The sequence below is a fragment of the Macrotis lagotis genome, chromosome 7 (genome assembly GCF_037893015.1).
Source record: "Macrotis lagotis isolate mMagLag1 chromosome 7, bilby.v1.9.chrom.fasta, whole genome shotgun sequence".
Classification (NCBI taxonomy): domain Eukaryota; kingdom Metazoa; phylum Chordata; class Mammalia; order Peramelemorphia; family Peramelidae; genus Macrotis; species Macrotis lagotis.
The window spans coordinates 207743241-207766247 of record NC_133664.1 but is presented as its reverse complement, the minus strand read 5'-3'; the positions used below and the strand labels follow the sequence as shown (position 1 = coordinate 207766247).

Genomic DNA, 23007 nt, shown 5'->3' with positions numbered 1-23007 from the left:
GGAATTAGATTAAGGAATGAGGAAATAAAACTATTTCTTTTTGCAGATGATATGATGATATACTTAGAAAATCCCAAAGATTCTGCTAAAACATTATTTGAAACAATTACTAGTTTTAGCAAAATAGCAAGATATAAAATAAATCCACATAAATCATCAGCATTCTGATATGTAGCATAAAGAAAATTCTGCAAGAAGGGGTATAAGTAACCCCATTTAATCCCATTTTAAGTAACCATAGATGGTATAAATACCTGCTAAGACAAATCCAGTAATTATATAATCAAAATTATAAAAATCTTTTGACACAAATAAAATCATATTTAAGTAATTGAAGGAACTAATTATTCAGGAATAGGCAGGGTCAATATAATAAAAAAAATCAGTTTTCCTAAGCTAATTTATGTATTTATCCTAATTAAATTACCAAAAGAATCATTTTACTCAATTGGAAAAAATAGAATTCATTTAAAAAAACAAAAAAAGTCAGGAATATCAAAGAAACTAATGGAAAAATATCAAGGAAGGAAATTTAGTAGTACCAGATCTTAAACTAAGGCAGTAATTATCAAAACTACCCAGTACTGGCTAAAAAAATAGAAACGTAGATCAATGGAAAAGAATAAGCATAGAACTTACAGCAACAAATAACTATAATAGCTTCGTATTTGAAAAATGTAAAGACTTAGGATTTGAGGATAAGAATTTAAGGCTGGAATGACTGGAAAACTGGAAAGCAGTATGACAGAAACTGGGCATATATCAATATATTACACCATTTAGCAAAGTAAGGCCAAAATGGATACATAACCTAGATATAAAGAGAGATAATAGAAGAAACTATGAAGAGCATGGAAAATATTACTTATCCACCTTATGGATAGGTGAACACTGTGTATAAGCAAAAGATAAAGAGAGAGGTAAAGTAAAAAATGGATAATGTTGATTACATTAAATTTAAAAGTTTTTGTACAAGTACAACAAATGACTACAAGATCAGAAGGAAAGCAGAAAATTGAGGGGGGGGAATTCATAATTTATCAGATAAAAGTCTCATATCTGAAATATATAAAGAACTTTGTAAAATCTATACAAATATTATCATATTTAAAAAGCTTTGAGAGGCATAAATTCTAGGGAATTTAATCATTTTATAATCCTAGCTTGATTAATTGTCATTTGCCATAGACTATTTAGGAGACAATCTGAAATTATGCCCAAAGGGCTATTAAACTCTCTCTACCCTTTCACCCAGTAATACCACTACTAGGTCTATTTTCAAAGATGATTAGAGGAAAAAGAAAAAGACCCTATACATATCCTAAAATATTCAGAGTGACTCTCTTAATGGTGACAAAGAACTGGAAATTGTAGGGATGGCAATCAATGGGGAAATGGTTGAATAAATTGTAATAATGATTGTGATGGAATCCTACTGTGCCAAAAGAAATGATGAGCTTGATGAGCTTAGAAAAACATGGATACACTTGTGTGGAATAATGAAAAGTGAAATAACAGAACCAAGAGAATGTTGTATACAAAAACATCAATATTGTTTTAGGAACAACTTTGAGCAAATAAGTCATTTTGATGACTATACCCAAATTAACTATAAAAGCCATATGAAGGAAGACACTATCTGCATCCAGAGAAAGAACTCATAAATAGAGGTATGGATAGAATGATTTCACACACACACACACACAGATATTATACATATATATATACATACATACATATATATATATATATATACATATATGAAAGTAAAAAAAGATAAAATTTCACCAATGTTTGGCTCTATAAGGTAAGTGAGAGTTGTTGCTCACTTGTTCCCTTGTGTCCAACCCTTTATACTTCTGTGGACCATACTGTCTTTGGAATTTTCTTGGCAAAGATGCTGAAGTGGCTTTTCATTTCCTCCACCAGTGAATTAAAGCAGACAGAGGTTAATTGCTGGAAAATGTTTTAGACTGGATTTGAAATCAGCTTTTCTTGACCCCAGGCTCAGCAGTCCATCCACAGACCCAGTCAGCTACCTCCTTAAGAATGATTATTACAGGGGTGGCTAGGTGGCATAGTGGATAAAGCTCCTGCCCTGGAGTCAGGTGTACTTGGGTTCAAATTTGGTCTCAGACACTTAATAATTACCTAGCTGTGTGGCCTTGGGCAAGCCACTTAACCCTGTTTGCCTTGCAAAAAAAAAGAATGATTATTACAAGTCAAAACCTAGGAGAATTTTTTTTCAAGGATGATTGCTAAAAGTGAAAGTGAAAACCTCAGTAATTAGTATACAAAGTAGTACTCAAACTGAGTCTTTTAAGGAAGCATGGAAGGGTGGACATGAGGGAGAACATTACAGTCAAGGAAAATAGATAAAAGACTTCTTTTGCTTGGCCTTCCAACTTCTCTATAGGTTTTTGATAGGGTTAATCATCCTCTCTTTCTGGTTACTCTTTGTTCTCTGAGATATTGTTATTCTTGTAATAACACTACTTATTTTCTTTGCTGCTAATCAGATAGACAGACAGAAAGATATAGATATAGATATCTCATTCCCTCTGATGATATTCTCTAAGGTTCTAAAACACACATATAATATATATGTGTATAATATATATATATATATATATATATGTATATACATAATATCTGCTGATAATTCACAAATCTGTCTCTATCCTAAGTCTATTCTATCAGCTTCGGGCCTGCATCACCAAACTGCCTATTGAATATTTCAAACTGGACCTTTGTCCCAGTAATATTTCAAACCCAACATGCCCAAAACAGAACAAAGAATTTCCCCCTTCAAATTTCCCTCTTTCAGACTTTTCTACTTCTGTCAAATATTCAATTATCCTTCCATACACTCCCTTATCTCATACATCAAATTCTTTGCCAAATCTTGCTCTAATAAAAATCATGTGAGACTTAATCAGCCAATGAGTGTGAAAAAAGAAACGTCTCTGTTGCTAGAGGCCAGACTCCCCAGGACTAAATCTAATCCAAACCAAATGGTTGGCTGTAGAACAAATAAGGATAAGTGAGTTAGAATCTCTATGTTTACCTGAGCTGTGTCTCCATATTGGACTTTCATTCCATTTTAGTTCAAGTCATTAGGTTCAAAATCATCTTTGAGTTTCAGTTTTCTCTTCTGTAACATGAGGTTATTTGACAATATCTAATGTCCTTTCAGTCCTAAATCCTAAAAAACAAAGTGTGTTTGTCAATGGAGAGAAAGGAAGACAATGGTTCCTTGAAAAGTGTACCTTTCATTAATGAACTTTTTTGACTATAGTCCATTGCCATCTAGTGTTTAGAATGTATGCGTTCTACTTGTAAGAATAAGATAAATATTTTATTTTTCTACTAGCTCTCCTTGTTTTTGGTTCACTTCTCATGAAAAACTGGCTAGTCAAGCTGTGGGCTAAAACTGAAAATTATAGATTCACAAAAGTTATATTATGGGAGACATTTAGAGAAAGGGTGATAGCCCTAAAGTGAAAAGGACAAATTTTTCAAATGTGAATAGAGTACCTGCATGCTAATACAGCCATTTGCCACCATTTACAACAGAAAATAATAAGAATTTTTCTTAAAACCCTCCTCAATCTTATTCATAAAGATCTCTGCATCTATCAGTGTTTGACTGATCTCTCATGTAATTTCAGAGTTGAAAGGTACCCATTATAATAATTCAATTGTCTTAATTATGATTATCTTTACTTGAAGACTTCAAGTGATAGAGGACCCCAAACTCCCTAAGAAACCTCCTGTCTACTGTTAGATCATGAGTTCTGAAACAATTTTTGCATCATGAACTCCTTTAGTAAACTACTTTTTTAGCCCATGCCCCTTGTCCTAATAATGTTTTAAAATACATAAAACAAAACATGTAGGATTAAAAAGGAAACAAATTATTTTAGAATTGAGATATCAAAATATTTTTTAAAAGATTAAAAAACTTAAATTTAAGAATACTTATCTAACTACAAGGAATTTTTCTTCTTTGAAGCCTAAAATAATCAACTAAAAATATGCAATTTGACCTTTACAGGGTTAAAACTGGCTAGTCACAAGATTACTCTTCAAATAGTGAAGATAGGCATTGTTTTATTTCCAGCATTGCTACCACCACTACCCTAATATATCCCTTCTTTGTGTTAAATATCTTTAGTTTCTCCATTTGATCCATATATGATATTATCTCTAATCCCCTCACATTCAACTTGAACTCTTCTCCATTTTCTCCATGTTTTTTTAAAGGTGGTACCTAGGATTGAAAACAGGATTCTATATGTGGTTTGAACAAGGAAGAATATAGGATTTTAAGATTTGCCAAAGCACCTTCCTTATACTATTCTATTTGGTCTTCACAAAAGCACTCTGAAATAGATGCTAATATTATTCACATTTTCTATATGAGGAAATAGGCTGTGTGGTTAAGTGACTTGTCCAGGGTTATAGCTAATATGAGAAAAGATTTAAACTTAAATCTTCTTGAATCCAAATTCAGTGTTTTATCAACCATGACGCTTAGTTGCAACATTCATTTTCCTCTTAATATATAACACTTATATACCCTTTATAATTTACAAAATACTTTAGATATATTATCTATGAGTATAGTCTCTTCTTGATGGTTCCTTAATCTGTAAAATGAATTTTATCCAGCATTCAAAGAAAATTCCCATTATATAAACTGTTTCCAAATTCTATGATCCATATATATATATAGTCTTGGAACCTAACCTAATGAAAGACAAGGGAAGAAAGACAAACCAGTGTTCCCAAAGAACACTGTTGCCAAAAGCATTAACAAATAGCCTATAAAAAATAAATTAACTATGACCAAATTGAATTTATACCAGGAATCAAGTTTGGTTCAATATAAGGGAAACTATAAATAAAATTGAACCTATTAATAGCAAAAATAATTTTTAAAAACACCATAGTCACACATTAGGCATTTCACAAATTTCAACACTGATTTCTATTAAAAAGAAAAAAATCACCAGAAAGCATAGGAATAAATGGAAATTTTTTAATGTGGCAAATAGTATTCATCCAAAACCAAGAGCAGGCATTATATGTAATGAATAAAGGTTGGAGGCTTTTCTGATGAGGAGAGTTAAAGCAAGATTGTCTATTACATTACTATTATTTAATATAGCAGTAGAGATGTGAGCTATATCAATAAATCAAGAAAATAAGTAGAACAGAGAGGAAACAAATCTATCAATTTTTGAGGTCTATCTAGAGAACTTTAAAGAGTCAACTAAAAATTAGTTTGCAAGATAAAAATTATGATCAATATTCTTATCTATTATCAATAAAACAGTAGATAAATAAAAAGGCAAATTCCATTTAAAATAATTGCAGAATGTATAAAATACTTTGAAGTCAATCTAATAATATAGACAGGGTGGCAACTAGGTGTTTCAGTGAGTGGATAGAGCACTGACCCTGGAGGCAGGAGGACCTGAGTTCAGATATGACCTGAGACACTTAATAATTACCTAACTGTGTTTTCTTCAGCAAGTCACTTAACCCCATTACCTTGCAAAAACCAAAACCAAAAAAAACCCCCCACAACAACAACAACAACAACAAAAACAACATAGATGGGACAGGTGAGTCAGAAGGATGGGAGTTCAAATTCAGTCTCAGACACTTGGCACTAACTAGCTATGTGACCTTGGGCATGTCATTTAACCCTGCTTGCCCTGCATCTAGGGCCATCTCCAGTTGTCCTGATTCATACCTAGCCATTGGACCCAGAAGCTTGAAGCAGAAAGTGAGAGTAGTGACTTAGCACAGCACCCCTCACTCAAATCCAATTCATGTACTTGTTATGGTATCACCTCCCTGATATCATGGTCTTCTTCTAAAATGAAGGAAAAATATTAACACACAGACACACAAAACTATGTGAGTTGTTTTCAAAACACTCATTTCACAAATAAACTAATTAGAGAGATTAAGTATTTAAGTAAGCCATGCAATATATTAAAAATTACAGTTTTACCTAAATTAATATATTTATTCCAGGATAAGCAAAATGCAAAAATAGAAATAGAAATAGAAAAAATAACATTGAAATGAATCTGGAGAGATGAAAGGTCAAGAACTTCCAGAATGAAAAAAGTGTAGGTAAGCCTCAAATAAGAGGCCTTATTTAGATCTTCTCAGAAGGAAGAGGAAATGGTGGTGTGTTTCAGGAATCATAGCAAAATAATTTGCATGTAGAAAGGATAATGTGCAAAGGCCTCATGTGGACAATTATTCTTTGTGGATTTGGCTTGGGGCCAGATGAGAAAGATCCAGTTAGAAGAACCTATTCCTTAGGCCCCATAATGATTCCTCTGAAAGACTTTTTTTTAAATTAATTTTAAGGTTAATTAATATATAATAAGGTCAACTATACCTCTAAAAAAGAGAAAATGGAAAACAAAATTTAAAATATTTGATTATTTGAAGTTATTTTATTACTCTAATTATTTAGAATAGAATTTCTTTTCCTATTTCTTCCTAATGAATTTATTGGTAATAAACAGTAATATTAATGATTTATTTGGCTTCATTTTATGTACTTTTCTGAATTTATTTATTGTATCAATTAATAAAATTCAAACATCATCAATAAAGTGATTTGGTTAAAAAAATAGGTCAACCAGTGAAAGAGATTAAGCATATCATATATAGGAGAAAATAAACACAGCAGTCCATTGTTAAATAAACCCATTTTATCACCTGCAAAAATGACCTCATTAGCTGAATCAAGATTCAACTGAAACTTCTAGGGAAACTGGAAAACAGGTTGGCAGGTATTAGGGATAGACCAGGATCACACATTGTATGCCATGATAAGCTGCAAATGAATATGTGACTTAGACATAAAAAATTAGAAGAACAAATAAGAAATTCTTTTTCCCAACTATGGATAGGGAAAGAATTTATGATACAACAAGAATAAGCAAGCATATAAAAAAAACAAATGGACAGCTTTGCTTATATAGAATTTAAAAGGTTTTGCACAAATACAACCTACACAATTAAAATTAAAAGGAAACACATACCTGTAGGGAGGTGTGGGGGTTGGGAAGTCTTTGCAGCAAGTATATCTGATAATGACCTCATCCAAGATATTTTAGGAGGTAACTAAAATGTATAACAAGAATCTGTCTGCAATAGATAAATGATCAAGGTTATGAATAGGTAGGTTTTAAAGGAAGAAATTCAAGCCATCAACAACCTCATGAAAAAAATTTTCCAAATGACTAGTAATTGGAGAAAGGGAAATTTAAGCAACTCTGAGATTCAACTTCATATCCATTATATTGGCAAAGATAACCAAAAAAAAAAGGAAAATGACAAATGTTTGAAGGATTATAAAGAAATAAATATTCTAATAGATTGTTGATAGATATATGAATTAATCTAGCTCCTCTGGAAAGTAATTTGAAACTGCCTCAAAAATTATCTACCTATATATGCCTGGTGAACTAGCAAAGCTACTAGTAGGCTTATGCATCCAAAAAGGTCTACTCTCTCCCACACTAAAAAAAAACAAAGAATAAGATAATTAATACACACTAATTAAATATAATCAAATTTTATTTAAAAAAAGAAAATTCTTGTTCATTTCCTTTGAAAATTTACATGATAATCATTTATTTTTAAAAATTGTGAAAATAAATACAGTTTATGTTCCAACACTGGTTATAGAAAATGAAAGGATAGAGTCATCATTTTATGAAGAATTCAATAAGAGCATCTAAATCATGTCAACATCTATTTCAATACTTGGTTACTTTAATGGAAAATGGAAATAGAAAGGATGGTGAAAATTGAAAAATATGGTTCAACAGTAAGGAATAGAAAGGAAAATTACTTTTAGGCTACACAAAGCTTTCATTATTATCAATATTTTCTTCTAGAAAAAATTGGGAGTCATTTAATATAGCAAGCATCACATAATGCAAAAAAGCAAAATTTATTACATTTTAACAGAAATGGCTCGTTTCTCATGTGGGAATCAATTCTGAATCAACTGCACATGTACAGTCAGATCTCTAATTTGTTAAAAAACAAAGAGCAATATTAATTTTTTAAATTGCCTAAAAAATAGTATATTTTTCAAAGAACTTCTACCTGACTTATTTAAATACATTATTGAAGTAAAAAATGGAATGAAGGAAAGGTTAATGTTATAACTGAGACAAATTTTTAACAATTTCATCAGTTTAACCAATATAAATTAGTTTCCATAAGGAGGATAACAAAAGAGCCTAGAGACTGCCTCAGCAAGCAAAGACTTGATCTCCTTGACAACAGGGAGACGTGGCAGCCAAGAGCAGCACAGGTTTGGAATATAGAAGCTTATCTGTAAAATCTTACAGAGAATGGTGGTGGGAGACAATGAGCAACAGCACCTTTCAAAAAAAGTGAGGAGTTCAAGGAAAAATAGTTTAAAGAAATCATGGTGAGAGGTCCAAGTTAAGCTAGATCATTTCAGGGGTATTTAAAGATGAAACTGGAAAGAAAAATAAAAAGATCTAAAATGATTAAGATCTATTAAAAACAGATTTAAAACCAGATTATTTTATAATCATGTGACAAGAATAAGTAGCAATCATTAATGTAGGTGTGTTATTTAGAGTTCATAAAAAAAAAACCCTCCTATATGTTGGTGAGCCTCTTTGGAAATTTAATGGAGGACATGGATGAGAGTTGAAGGCATGGATGGATCAAAGGAATATAGATTTATTGCTAGAAGGAACCATTTTGTCCATTTCTCTCATTCACAAAAGAAGCTGAAACTCAGTGACCTATCCAAGATCACACAGGTAGCAAATGGCAGATCTGAGATCTAAACCTAGGTCCTTTGACTCCAAATCTAAAGCTCTACATTATAGTATATATCATTGGAGGAAATACCCTTGTTAGAAAGATCACAAAAGCATTGGAGAATTAGAATATTAAACTGACAAAATGCCATAAATATAACCTAGATTTTTAGCAAAGCATTTGATAAAATTCCTTATGATATTCTTGTGTAAAAGGTGGGGATGTAGGCTAGAAAGTACTTGATAATTTTACTATATTTGGGGGAAGGTACTTTCTTTGTTCAACAGAGGTGATTGAGAGAGAGTTGCTCATAGCCTATCTCTCATTCTGACATCTTCCCAATATTCCTACGCATTGCCCTTGAAAATTTTAATTTCCCTGAGCAGACAGCAATAGTTGTTTATCCACCTATTTCTCCTCTTCAACATCTCTCATCACCACACACAACATGCCAATAAAAGGCTTAGAATGCCAGTTTTTCCAAATAGGAAAGTTTATTCTTCTTGATAGTCTCTGACTTCTGGAATGATTTGTTTCCTAACTGCTTTTCTAGGGTCTGTCCCTGTTTTACTCTGTCCTGAGGTCACCTCCTTAAGGTCATAGGAAGGTGAAATGTCCAGCTATCCCACAGAAACTAAATTAGATTAGATGTTTGGAGTGCCTATATCTCTAAATTTTATGAAACTTCCAAAATTTAGGAAGTTCCCTTTCCATTCTGCCTCCTTCCACCATCTTTCCTCCTTCTGGCCCACTCCCACATAATTATAATTTTAAAAATTCTTATTTTAATATCTTGGCAAGTAAAAATCCCTCATATAGCAAAATCAAAGATCAGTGCTAAAGTCTAATCCTAATTAAGCTAAAATCAAAATCCATCCCCACAGTCTCCTTTCTAAATTTCCAAAATTTAACTCTTACTTTTTCTAGTTCTTTCCATGACCAAAATAATACCCAGAGTCACTGTCTTTATCTTCTGAAAACTTGATGTAGGGGGGGTATTAGAACTCTCCAAGGGAAGTAAAATAAGATCATTGGGAACTGAAACAAAAATCAATAAGGAGTGAAATATGATTTTTTTCATACTGAAGTAGAATTTTTCATCCCTTGGTTCCAGGATATAAATCCCTTGGTTCCTATCAATAGGAAGTGATGTAATATAGTCTGTGACTTTTGATACACAAAGGTGTATATGATCTTAGGTTGGAAATTAGTAGGAAAAATACAATTGAGACCTATGCTTTTACTCTGGTAGGTAGAGAAGTTTGCTTCTTCTCTGAGTGTCTAAAGGTCTCTCTTTGGAGAACTCTAGGAAAGCTGAGTCTCCAAAAGAGTTAATAACCAGCTGAAAGCAAACTTTTCTTTCAAAAGAAAACTGTAGACAGAGTCAAGAATTATGGGGGCAAGGGGAGGCTAGGTGGCACAGTGGATAGAGCACTGGCCCTGGAGTCAGGAGTATCTGGGTTCAAATCCAGCCTCAGACACTTAATAATTACCTAGCCGTGTGACCTTGGGCAAGTCACTTAACCCCATTTGCCTTGTAAAAACCTAAAAAAAAAGGAATTATGGGGGCATGCATGAACTGATGCTGAGTGAGATGAGCAGAACCAGAAGAACATTATACACCCAACAGCAACATGGGAATGATGATCAACCTCAATGGACTTGCTCATATCAACAGGGTAATAATCAGGCACAATTTTGGGATATCTGCAATGGAGAATACTATCTGTATCCTGAGAAATAATTGTGGAGTTTGAATAAAGACAAAAGACTTTCTATGTACCTTTAATTTTTAAAAAATTGTCTTATGTAATTCTGCTATATCTCATACGATATGTTTCTTAAGGATATGATTTCTCTCTCATCACATTCAACTTAGATCAATGCATATTATGGGAATGATGTAAAGACTAACAAACTGCCTTCTGTGGGGGGGAGGGAAGCAAGATTGGGGGGAAAATTGTAAAACTCAAAATAAACAAAACCTTTCTAAATTAAAAAAAAACGAATTATGGGGGCCATGGAATGAAAGAGAATCAAGTTGTTTATTGCAGCAGCAATAGCAACAGAAGTGCAGCAAGCAGATTGTAGAAGGGGTCTATAGAATCTTAGATCTATCCACCATGGACTGCACTATGATGATGCTGGTGAGCGTAGTGTCTGAACTTCCAGAAACTACACCATAAAGGGAATATTTCCTTTACTTGCTGTATATAATCTGTTCTTTGATGTTTTATTTGCCTTGCTGCTTGCAGTGGAAATAAGATATGGGTCTGTAAAGAGGGAAAAAAGAACACAAGATCAGAAGGATTTATGAGAAAAATCTATCAAGTATTTAAAGATTAATTCGAATACTACATGAAGTATTTGAAAAAAATGGAAAAAGAGTTCCGTTTATCAAATTCCTTCTATGACACATTCATAGCCTAATACCAAAATTAAGAAGAGTAAAAAAGAGAAAGAAAACTATAGACGTATCTTCACTGATTTTTATGTGAAAATTTAAAATAAAATATTAGCAATAAAACTATAGTAACAGATTATAAATATTAAAAATTATGAGCAAACTGAATTTACACGAGTAATGCAAAACTAGTTCAATATTAACAAAATTAGAAACATTTCTAAACATACTAATAACAAAACACCAAATCATAGAATTATATTAATTGACAAAAGAAAACACTTTAACAAGATGCAACACCCATCTTGTTAGCAACACTAGAGAGCATAGGAATACATGGGAGCTTTTCATAATAAATCTGAAATCAAGGGTCACCATTATCTATAATGGGGAAAAGTTGTCAGCCTTTTCAATGGTTGTTGTCTTGTTCTAGAAGAGGACCAACATGACATATCAAGGTACAGTGTGACTGTGACTGATTAGACCATGGAATGCTACTGCAGATCAGGCTAAAAATACTCCCCATGAACATTTAGAAGGGAGATGTCTATAAATTTTAGCATCTTAGATTTCTTTTGAGAATCTGCAATTCTGCTTTTCTCAGAGAGCATTGTACTTTTCTTGATATCTACATGTTACACTGGACAATCCTGAACTAGTGTCATCCATGTCTCACAATAACCATATTTCCCCATGTACAAGATACACTCTCTTTTGAAAAATTTGGGGTCTAAAAAGTGGGAGCATCTTATATAGTAGCTGTAGACTTTTTTTACTTGCATTTCCCACTTTTTTCATGCTTGTTTTTACACTCATTGTTGTAGTTTTTTTTTTACTTGCGTTTTCCACTTTTTTCTTGCTTGTTGTCTTTGTGTTTATTGTTTCACATTTGTTGCCAGTATTTTAGGTTACATTAAATGGCTCAGAAAAGATTTTCATCCAGTGCTGAATTCAAGTTCAAAGTGATCCAGTTTGCAAAAGCGAATGGAAATCATGCTGAGAAAATAATCTCAGACTGGCTCGGGGAAGAAAAAACCCTACTGAAAATGCCAGAGCAGAAGAAGGTCATGAGAGGCAAGCCAGCAAAACAGCCCGAGTTAGAGAGAGAATTGAAGAGATGGATTGAAGAGCAAAGGGCCATTGGAATTCCTGTGTCCACAAAGATAGTTCAGCAGGAGGCAAGAAGAATTGCTGATGAAAAAGAAGTGACTGATTTCAAAGATCACAATTAGTGCTTCAGGTTCAAGAAATGGGATGGACTAAGCATATGTCCACGTACCAGACTAGCCCAGGGAGTGTCTGTGGTCAACCCTAGACCAGAGCTCAGTCAGGAGAACAGTCAAAGCCTCTCCTAAAATAGTGATTTGTCACCCTACACAGATAAGGATGAGCTAATGAATGGGAGTCTTGATAGTGATGAGGAGCTGTATGAAGTTTATGATGAATACAATTTGAGTTCAATACCTTTTGTAATACCTTTTTTATTCAATTTTGGGCACTAAATTGAGGTGTATCTTATACATGGGGAAATATGGTACTTCACTGAGACCTTGAGAGTATCTTTGTATCACTTCTAACATCCATGTGAGCATGGACCTTGGGTGAGTTCTCTGTAAAATAATCTTTTAGACAAGTGCATATTTGGCTTTTGAATAACAGTCCATCTGATTTACACTCTGCAGTGGAGTTTGAATAGTTGACAGTCTTGTTAGATAAGCTTCAGATTTTTAAAAACAATTCAAATTGAAGTGATTTCATTTCCTAGAATGTCCCTGGTAGACTGTCCAGATTTCACAGGCATACTACAATGAGATCAGCACAATGACTTCATGGACCTTTAGTTTGGAAATCAATCTAATACCTCTTCTCTCCCACACTTTCCTTTGGAACTTCCCAAACTCTGATCTAGCTCTGGCAATGTCTTCATCAACCTCATTATCCAAGTGTGGATCCTGGAATTTTACTGCCAAGATAAGGGAACTTATTCATAGCATTCAAAATTTCTCTATTTACTATAACAATGATTCCACAAATTGATGGTGCAGTGCTGATTGTTGGAGAACCTCTATTTTCTTGATGTTGTCAGACCAAAATTAGAACAAACAGCAGAGAATCTATCTATATTTTATTGCATCTCAACCTTAGAGGCTGCATTGAAGCCACAATCATCTGCAAACAAAAAGTTTATAACATCTCCCTCCATTTTAGTCTTGACTTGTAGTTTTTATAGTTTATATAATTTATTGTCAATGTGGTAACTGACCATGATTCCATTTTCATCTTTATTGAAAGGACCCTACAATATCACTGAAAATATCTTGCTAAAAAAACATGGGAGTAAAATACACATGAGGGAGCAAAATTTTACTCCATTGGTGAATGGGAAAGTATGAGAGCATTACTCATTATCCAAAATTTGTGGAAGTGGTAGCTAGTACTGATGAACTTCTCTGGACAATCAAATTCTGCCTTGATCTTCAACAAGCACTTATTTTTGACAGTATCTAGGACATTAGTCATTAGTTAGAGCAAGGTTATGTACAGAACTCTGTCTGCTCCTAGCTTTTCTCCTGGAGTTGTTGTTGGGCAGTTAAATCCTTATCAAATATTCCTCAGCACTTTCTGAAGCCACACTAGCTCTCAGGTAGATGAAATGAAGAATCACTCTATTAAGAACTTTGGCAAAAAATCTTGCTGGTGATGACTAAGAGAGAGATCCCCTGTGATTAACAGAACAGTCTATTTCTTTTATATTTTTAGAGATGAACTGGAGGCAGTCTTGACATTCCATGGGATAATCTTCTTGTGCCATATAACTCAGAAAATTATTGTCAGTTTTTGTATGAGCATGAATCTTCTACCTTTTGAATCTCAGCTGGAAAGGAATCATCACCAAGTGTTCTGCCTCATGAGATGAGCCTAATGGCATTTAAAAGATGTTCTTCAGTTGGAAGTTCAGCTAGAGAGGGATCAACCTCAACTTAGGTAAAAAGATCAATGACTTCGGCATTGATTGATGAAGTTCTATTGAGAACACTATAGAAGTGTTCCGCCCATCTCTCCAAGATCATGCTCTTATCACTAATCAATTTGGCTCCATCCAGCTGAGTAGCTGAGATTCATTATAGGTCTTTGTTCCATAAATAGACTTCAAAAAGTGCTTTGGATCATTACTAACAGACTAAAACTGAATTTTTCCCCCTGACTTTTTTACTGAGATAAGAGTCTAAGTTTTGCTTGCATTTTCCTTTCCTTTTTTATGGAGTTAAATGCTGTCATCTGAGAGACAGAGAGCTATCCTCCTGGTAAACCTTATGGAGTCCTCATTTTTCATTTAGCAATTTCTGAATTTCCCTATCATTTTCATCAAATTAATCTTGATGCTTATAATACTTCTGCTCAGATGAGTAAATGTGGTATGGTTCACCAAATCTTTAAAAGCTGTCCACTCCTTTTCTGCTCTTGACTCATCTTTCCCTCCAAGTTAGCAATAAACTATTCAAACTTGGAGAAACACTCTAAAATATTGGTAGTCATCTTGCCTTAGGGGGTCACTGATTGTGATTATTTAGCTTAAAAGAGTATAAATCTGATTGATCTAGCTTTCTATGCCACACATCACCTTTGTCACTCTCACATCCTGTCTGTCTCTATAATGACATTTTTGACTATTAAATGCCAATGCTGCTAGGGTGCGTTCACAAAGTTTTATTGCATTTAGACAAATACAAGACAGTATTGGTGATAAAAAGGCCATGAGACATTCAAATCTTCTGTAGTAAGTGACCATTGCTGTTGCTATTTCCTTCTCTGTTTCTCCCAAGGACTCCCTGCCATATATGATAGTCTGTGCCTACTCTGGCAATAAGTTCACCTAGAATTATAAACTTGATTAGTCAAATGAAAAAAGGGCATAAAAGCTGACTGAAGAAAAAAATTCCTTAAAAATTAGAATTGAGCAAATGAAAACTGATATGATGAATATGATTAATTTATGATAAATCAAGAAACAAAATAAAACCAAAATAAAAAATAGAAGATAACATAAAATATCTTATTGGAAGACCATTGGTTGATGGAGTTGTTAACTGATTCAAACATTCTCTAGAGGAATGAAAGATTATTATATGCCCAAGGATTATAAAACCATGCCTACCCTCTAATGGATCAATGCCACTCCTAGGTCTAAATCCCAAAGGAGATAAAAAACAAAAAGGAAAAGGATCTATAAAGACAAAAATATTTATAGCAGCTTTTTTCTGATGGCAAAGAATTGAAAATTGAGGGGATGACCATCATTTGTGAACAAATTGTAATATATGGTTGGGATGAAATACTATTCTACTTTAAAGAACTTAGAAGAGGTAATGAAAAGTAGAATGTACAGTGTATGAAGTAATAACATTGTAAGAAAATCAGTTGTGAATGACTTAACTTTACAAACATTGCAATGATACAAGACAATTTCAAAAGACTTATGAGGAATGCTGTCCATTTCTAGAGAAAAAAACTGATATCAGAATATAAATTGAAACAATTTTTAATTTTATTTTTCTTGAGAGTTTTTTGGTATATATATTTTCACAATAAGACTATTATGGAAATATTTGGCAAGCTATATAACCTATTTAGAGTTGCTTGCCTTCTCAATGATGGGAAGAGGGGAGGGAAAAAGGGAGAGAATTTGTAGCTCAAGGTTTTAAAAATGAATGTCAGTGGGGCAGCTAGGTGGCGCAGTGGATAGAGCACTGGCCTTGGAGTCAGGAGTTCCTGAGTTCAAATCTGACCTCAGACACTTAATAATTACCTTAGCTGTGTGGCCTTGGACAAGCCACTTAACCCCATTGCCTTGCCAATAAAAAAAAATGAATGTTAGGGCAGCTAGATGGCACAATGGATAGAGCACTGGCCCTGGAGTCAGGAGTACCTGAATTCAAATCAGGCCTCAAACACTAAATAATTACCTAGTTGTGTGGCCTTGGGCAAGTCACTTAACCCCTAAAAAAATAAATAAATTTTAAAAATTAATGTTAATAATTGTTTTTTACATAGGGGAATGCTAAATAAATTTGAAAAAAAGAAAAACATGGGTAGATTTGCATGAAATAATGAAAAGCAAAATGAACAGAACCAAGAAAACATTGTATATGTTAATAGCAATATTGTTTTAAGAATAATTTTGAGTGATTAATTTTTATTATGACACCCAAATTTACTACAAAAAATCTATGAAGGAAGATGCTATCTGTATCCTGAGAAAGAACTGATAAATAGAATACGCATAAAATGATTTTACATATTACATGTGTACATGTACATTTTTATGAATATATATGTATATTTGTGTCTAATGGGAGAGATCTCTAGGACTAGAGTAAAGGGAAGGAAGAATAAAAGAAAAAAGAGTGTTATATAATAACTTTATTATATATTTAAATGGAATAGCAAGTTGTACATAATAGATTTGCAGTTTCATATGTAATCTTTTTTTATTCTTCTATGTTGTGGAAATGCTTGTTTAATTTCATAAATTAAAAATTAAATTAAAAAAGAAGGAAATGAACAGACCTCAACAGAGATCCTATTCCTTCACCACGATCTTCAAGTCTCTTCAGTAAATGTTGGACCGTGGTAGTGAAGGTACCTGAACCCTAGGAGAGGGAAGCTCGATGGAAGGCACCTCATCTACTATCTATTCTTATTATTACTGCTTTATTAAGTCAATTGTTTATTTTATAACTTGTTATTGGAACTGTACGTTGTACTTAGAAGTTGATTTGTTTTTCCCTGCAGTATTCAGAGTCTTCTGAAGTCAAAGGGGAGATAGAAGAGCTGAGAATAAAAGACTCAAGCCTATCATAAAGGATAACTCAGAGATCAGCAATCTTTCTGGTTGTTATGAGCAGTAAGTTTCATCTGCCTGCTAGTCAGGAAATGATTATTATTCAAAGGACTGAGAAGTTGGAGTTGGTAAAATGAATTGTCATTCCTCCCATCCCTACATCATGGACTTTGGGATTTTTGAAAGTGCTTCGTACAAAGACCTTTGCATTCAACAGCTCCAATTTTTCAATGAAAGAAAAAAAGTAAGTATATAATTTAGAAAAGGATGGGAGGAATTGGAGATTTAGGTAAACTATGCGGAACTTTTCTGAGGAGGAAAAAGAGATTGGAATATCATGAATTATTATTGGAATAGGAAATTTTGAAGGATCAGGAAATGAGGTTAAGAAAGCTGCAAAAATGATTGTTGCTATCTCTGAGTGTATAATTAGAATTGATGCAACGATGAACTGATGCTGAGCAAGATGAGCAGAACCAGAAGAACATTGTACACCCTAACAGCAACATGGGGTTGATGATCAATCTTAACGGACATGCTCATTTCATCAGTGCAATAATCAGGGACAATTTTAGGGTATCTGCAATGGAGAATACCATCTGTATCCAAAGAAAGAATTGTGGAGTTTAAATAAAGACCAAAGACTATTACCTTCAATTAAAAAAAGTTATCTTATGTATGATGTAATTTTGTTATCTCTTATATTTTATTTTTTCCTTAAGGATATGATTTTTCTCTCAACACATTCAATTTTGATCAATGTATAGCATAGAAACAATGTAAAGACTATCAGACTGCCTTCTGTTAGGGGTGCGGGGAGGGAAGTGAGGTTGGGGATAAAAATTGTAAAATTCAAAATAAAAATAAAAATAAAGAATTGAAGCAACAAAAGGTGAATTCACAAATAATCCACCTGAATGATTAGTGCAGTTTTTAAAGCTTGGAGTGCCATCTGGTGTCTTGATCAGTTAGAGCAACTGATAAGCAACTCCAATCTCAGCCTTCCCACTCTCCATCCCACAACAGTCTCACTTCTTAATAAAGGAAACTCTTTTTACAGTGTGGTGGTAGTATTTCAATTTGTCTTTTAAATTTTTTAAAGCCTTGCCTGCAGATGAGGCTGAGGAACAGGAAACAATTCTGTAAATCATACTTTTGATATTCCCAGGAGTTGTATTTGGGCGAAAACAAAGACCAAATGACTTTATCATTGAACAATCTCCAAAAAGAACTTAGTCTTTATGATCCAAATGTAAAATCTCACCTCCATTTCTCCTTTACTTAATGTTCTAGCCTCTTCCACTTGGAGATTTCATTAGCTTTTTCCTTGATCTCAAATTTGTTATATGGGGTAGAAACTTAGAGTTGTTCTAATTTTCTTTTCTCTAATAATTAGTGATTTATCATATCTTCATCTTTTGGTCACTTGAAAATTGGAAAATGACTTTTATGCTTACCAATTTGATTAGTTCTTTTTATTTTCTGTGAGACTTTTATAAGAAATTTTTTCAAAGATTATTTTCACTAATATTTTTGCCTTCTACCAACAATATAGGTTTTGTCTGTGCAAAAATTTTTATGATTTTATATAAAAATTGTTCAATTTATCTTTCATGATCATCTATCACCCTTGTTTAGTCATACATTCTTTTCTATCCGTAGTTGAAAAAGGTAATTGCCTCTTTATTACTTTATTTATTTATGATGTAACCTTTTTATATATTATGTTATATTATATTATATTATATATTTATATATTATATATATATTTGGAGATTATCTTGATATGTCAGAGTTCATTTCATCTATTTTTTGCCACATTACTGTCCAGTTTTCCAAGAGATTTTATTGTACAGTGAGATCTTGCCTCAATAGATAAGGTATTCTGTTTTATCAAATATTAGGCTAGTAGGTTTATTTTTGTTATATATCTAATCTGATCTCCTTATTGAACCAGTACCAGCTTACTTAGTTGGTATAGTATGAGAATTGGCACTATTAGATCTTTTTCCTTCTCACTTTTTTCCATTTATTTATCTGGAGATTTTTGACCTTTAGTTCTGCCACATGGATTTTGTTGAGTTTTTTCTTTTATGAAGTAATCCTTTGGAAGTTTTATTAGTATGACACTAATTAAATAAATTTAGATGATATTTTGTTACACTGCTTCAGTTTACTTATGCCAAATTAAGATTTCCCTAATTATCTAGGTATGTCTTTATTTCCATGAAGAATATTTTGTAGTTCATTCCTATAGCTCTTATATATTGGGAGACTCCTAAGTATATATATATATATATATATATATATTCTATAATTACTTTAAATGAAATTTCCTATTTCTTATTGTTGGATTTTGTTGGCAATATATAGAAATTATTTATGGGGATTTAATTTGTATCCTACAATTTTGTTGAATTAATGAATTATTTTAGTTTTTAAAATATTGGGGGGGTTGGTCCATTGCAAGGCAGTGGGATTAAGTGACTTGCCCAAGGTTGCACAAGAAGGTAATTTTTAAGTATTTGAGTTGAGATTTGAACTCAGGTTCTTCTGATTCTAGGACTGGTGCTCTGTACACTGCACCACCTAGCTGCCCCTTAATTAATGTTTTAAGTTACTTCTCAAAGAATCTTTAAATAAAGTCATCATATGAACTTCAAAAGTTTTTTGCATATGCTTAATCTCTAAAATGAATTATTTTGCTTTATTGCAATAACTAGCATTTCCAGCACTATTTATTGTTGTTCACTTATTCAGTTCTCTTTATGATGTTCATAACTCCTCCTGATACCATGGACCATGGCATGCCAAACCCTTCTATCTCCTGAAGTCTATCCAATCTCACATTCATTGAATGTATTGGACATCTTCCTATCCGAGGCAATTATCTTCTGATGTTATATCTTTTGGCATTTTAATACTGTCCTTGGGATTTTCTTGGCAAGGATCCTGGAGGAATTTCCTATTTCATGCTCCAGTGGATCACTTTTTGTCAGAACTCTCCACTATGAATAGTCCATCTTAGTTAATACTGCACAGTATAGTTGATAGGTTCATTGAATTATACAAACCCCTCTGCCATGATAAGGCAGTGATCCAGAGAAGAGATTACTATAACAAATAATAATTGTTATGATAGACAGCTTTGATTTACTTCTGAGCTTAGAAAAACCTCTTTCATTTACATCATATATAATGCTGACTTTTGGTTTTATACAGATATTGTGCAGCATTATTAACACATTTAGAAAATATCCATTTTTCCTATATTTCGTGTTTTTGATTGAAGAAGGCAGTAGATTTTGTCAAAGCCCTTTTCTTCATCTATTAATAAAATGATCATATGGCTTTTTGATTTTGATTTTATAAATATCAATACCCATTAGAGATCAATACCCAATGTATCAATTCTCATTAGAGATATTGATCTATTGTTTTCTTTCTCAATTTTAATGCTCCCTAACTTAGGTATAAAACCTATATTTGTACCACAGAAGGAATTTTGTAGGATTCATTTATTTTTGAAAATAATCTGCATGATATGAAAATTATTCCTTGAAGGCTTCATAGAATTGGCTTATAAATCTATCTGGCTCTAGGAGTATGCTCCCTTTAGAAGGTAATTTTTGACTTGTTAAATTTCTTTTTCTGAGATTTGATCATTTAATTTCTCTATATTATGTTGTGTTCATCTAGACTTTTTATATTTTATTAATGTCATCAATTTCAGTTTGGTTGCATATTTTATTGGCATGTTATTGGGCAAATAATTTCTATTAATTTTCATTTTTATTCATCAGCAGTGAATTCTCATTTTCAATTTTTTCATGCTAATAATTTGTTTTTTATTTTTAATCTAATTATTTTATTGCTTGTTTGAAAAACAGCTCTTAGTTTTGGTTATCAATTCAATATTTGCTGCTTCTTTTCTACTTTCAATTTTACTAACCCTATTTGATTTACATAATTTCTATTTCTGACAAAGTTTTGGAATTTTCTAGGAATTTTTAATTATCTGCACAATCTATTGATCTGTTTTTACTGCTATTTTGTTGATTTAAAAATTAAGAGATATAAATTCCTCTCACAAGTCTGCTTTTGCTACATCTTAAAATTTGTGTTATCTCTTTACCTTTAATGAAATTATCTATATTGTTTATTATTGGATCTTTAGCGCCAAAATATTTAGGATTAAGTTTATTTCAATTAAATTTATTTTTATTTCCAATTTATTTCCAATTCTTTCTTTAGTAACCTTTGACTGATTATAATTTTTGTTGTGTTGTAGTTGATAATATCTATGCTATTTTTGTTTGTGGTTTTAATCTTATTTTTGTAAATTTTTATATTTTGTACTTATTCTTGTAAAATGCCATGTATACAGAAACCATGCATATTCATTTCTATTCCCCTCAAATAATTATTAGATATCTATCATGTCTAATTTTTCTATTCAGGTTCCTCCTTTCTTGTGTTGTCCTTCTAAAAGGGATAAATCTAAGTCCTCCATTATTATAGGCTTACTATCTATTTCCTCCCAGTAATCCATTTAGCTTTTCCTTTGAGTATTAAGATACTATATTATTTGATTATATGTAATTATTCAGATTTATTCATTGCCTATGATACCTCTTAACATAATGTAGTTTCTCTGTTATTTCTTTTAATCAAGTCAATTTTTACTGTTGCCTTGTCAGAAACTATTGCTGCTGTCCCTGGGTTTTGCTGAAGAATAAAGGATTTAACTCATATTTAACTGTGTAAGTTTCAAATCTTTTTAATATAGTCAACCTATTAGTGGATTTTGTTTTTGAACTATTTTGTTATACTCTTCATTTTTATAGATAAGTCCATTCTATTCACATACAATTTGATTGCTATTTGTGTATTTCTCTTCTTCCAATTCTCTACCTATCATTTCTTTGCTTTTTGTCTTCTCATTACAAAGAAGAGAAGTGTGAAAGGAACACCTCCCTGTTTGATTTTAAACCTCTCTTTGTGATCCATTCTTCTAGGTACAGTTTGTTTTGTTTATTACTAACCCCTCCCTGAATTTACCATCTCTTTAATTATACCCACCCATTCTCAGCATTTCCTTCTCTTTCCCTGATGAGTTAAATGCATTTCTACACTGAGCTGAGTGTATATCCTACCCTCCTTTGACTAGGTCAAGACAAAAAATCAGGCTTAAGTATCATCTACCCCTCCTATACAGTACTGGGTAAAAAATGGAAAGGTAGATCTTGCTTGTTTATATAGATTTCCACTAATATGCCACAACTATTTGAGATAGTAACTCCCTAGTTTTCTTCCCTGCTTCTTTTCCCTTTAATAAGGTAAATATATACAATATATTTACTACCATAATTTGTAAATTCTGTGCTTATAAAGATAGCTTGTGCTTATACTCCCTCAGAAATCTCATGAGTTGAGGATTTAGCTTCTAGTGCTAGAATAAGACTCCTCTCTCTTGAGGAGCTTCCATTTCTTCTGTTGCAAACCAAAAAAATTAGGCAATTTAAAGATAAGAGCAATCACAGATAATTATAAATTTAATATAAAAAATCCAGCAAATATAGTCTTTTAATTTTTTAAATCAATTAAGAAGTAGAAATAAAGGAATAGACCTTTCCTCCCATCAGTTTTATCCTCAACATTGTTTTTAGAATGAGCAGTCTACACACACACACACACACACACACACACACACACACACACACATTACTTGCTCATGCAAAGGTCACCTCTCAGTGCTCTGAAAGGAAAAAAAAAATAAAAGAAATTGCAGGTGTCCTGGTCACAGTTTCCATAGTTACACTGCTGTCATGATCTTCCTTCTCTCCACCTCTTTCCTCACATCCCCTGTGATCAGTTGCATGCATTAGTTTCCTCTCTTCCCCAAATGGGA

The 23007-nt window shown here is 32.6% G+C and overlaps 1 long non-coding RNA gene across 1 annotated transcript in view; it reads left to right on the top strand.

The window, feature by feature from the left end:
- Positions 1–21843, top strand: part of LOC141493379 (uncharacterized) — a 75670-nt gene extending 53827 nt beyond the window's left edge. Inside the window, exons 3-4 of the long non-coding RNA XR_012470200.1 lie at positions 17048–17340; positions 21797–21843. This is a non-coding gene — a long non-coding RNA (uncharacterized LOC141493379). The remainder of the gene's footprint in view (positions 1–17047; positions 17341–21796) is intronic.
- Positions 21844–23007: the final 1164 nt, after the last annotated feature.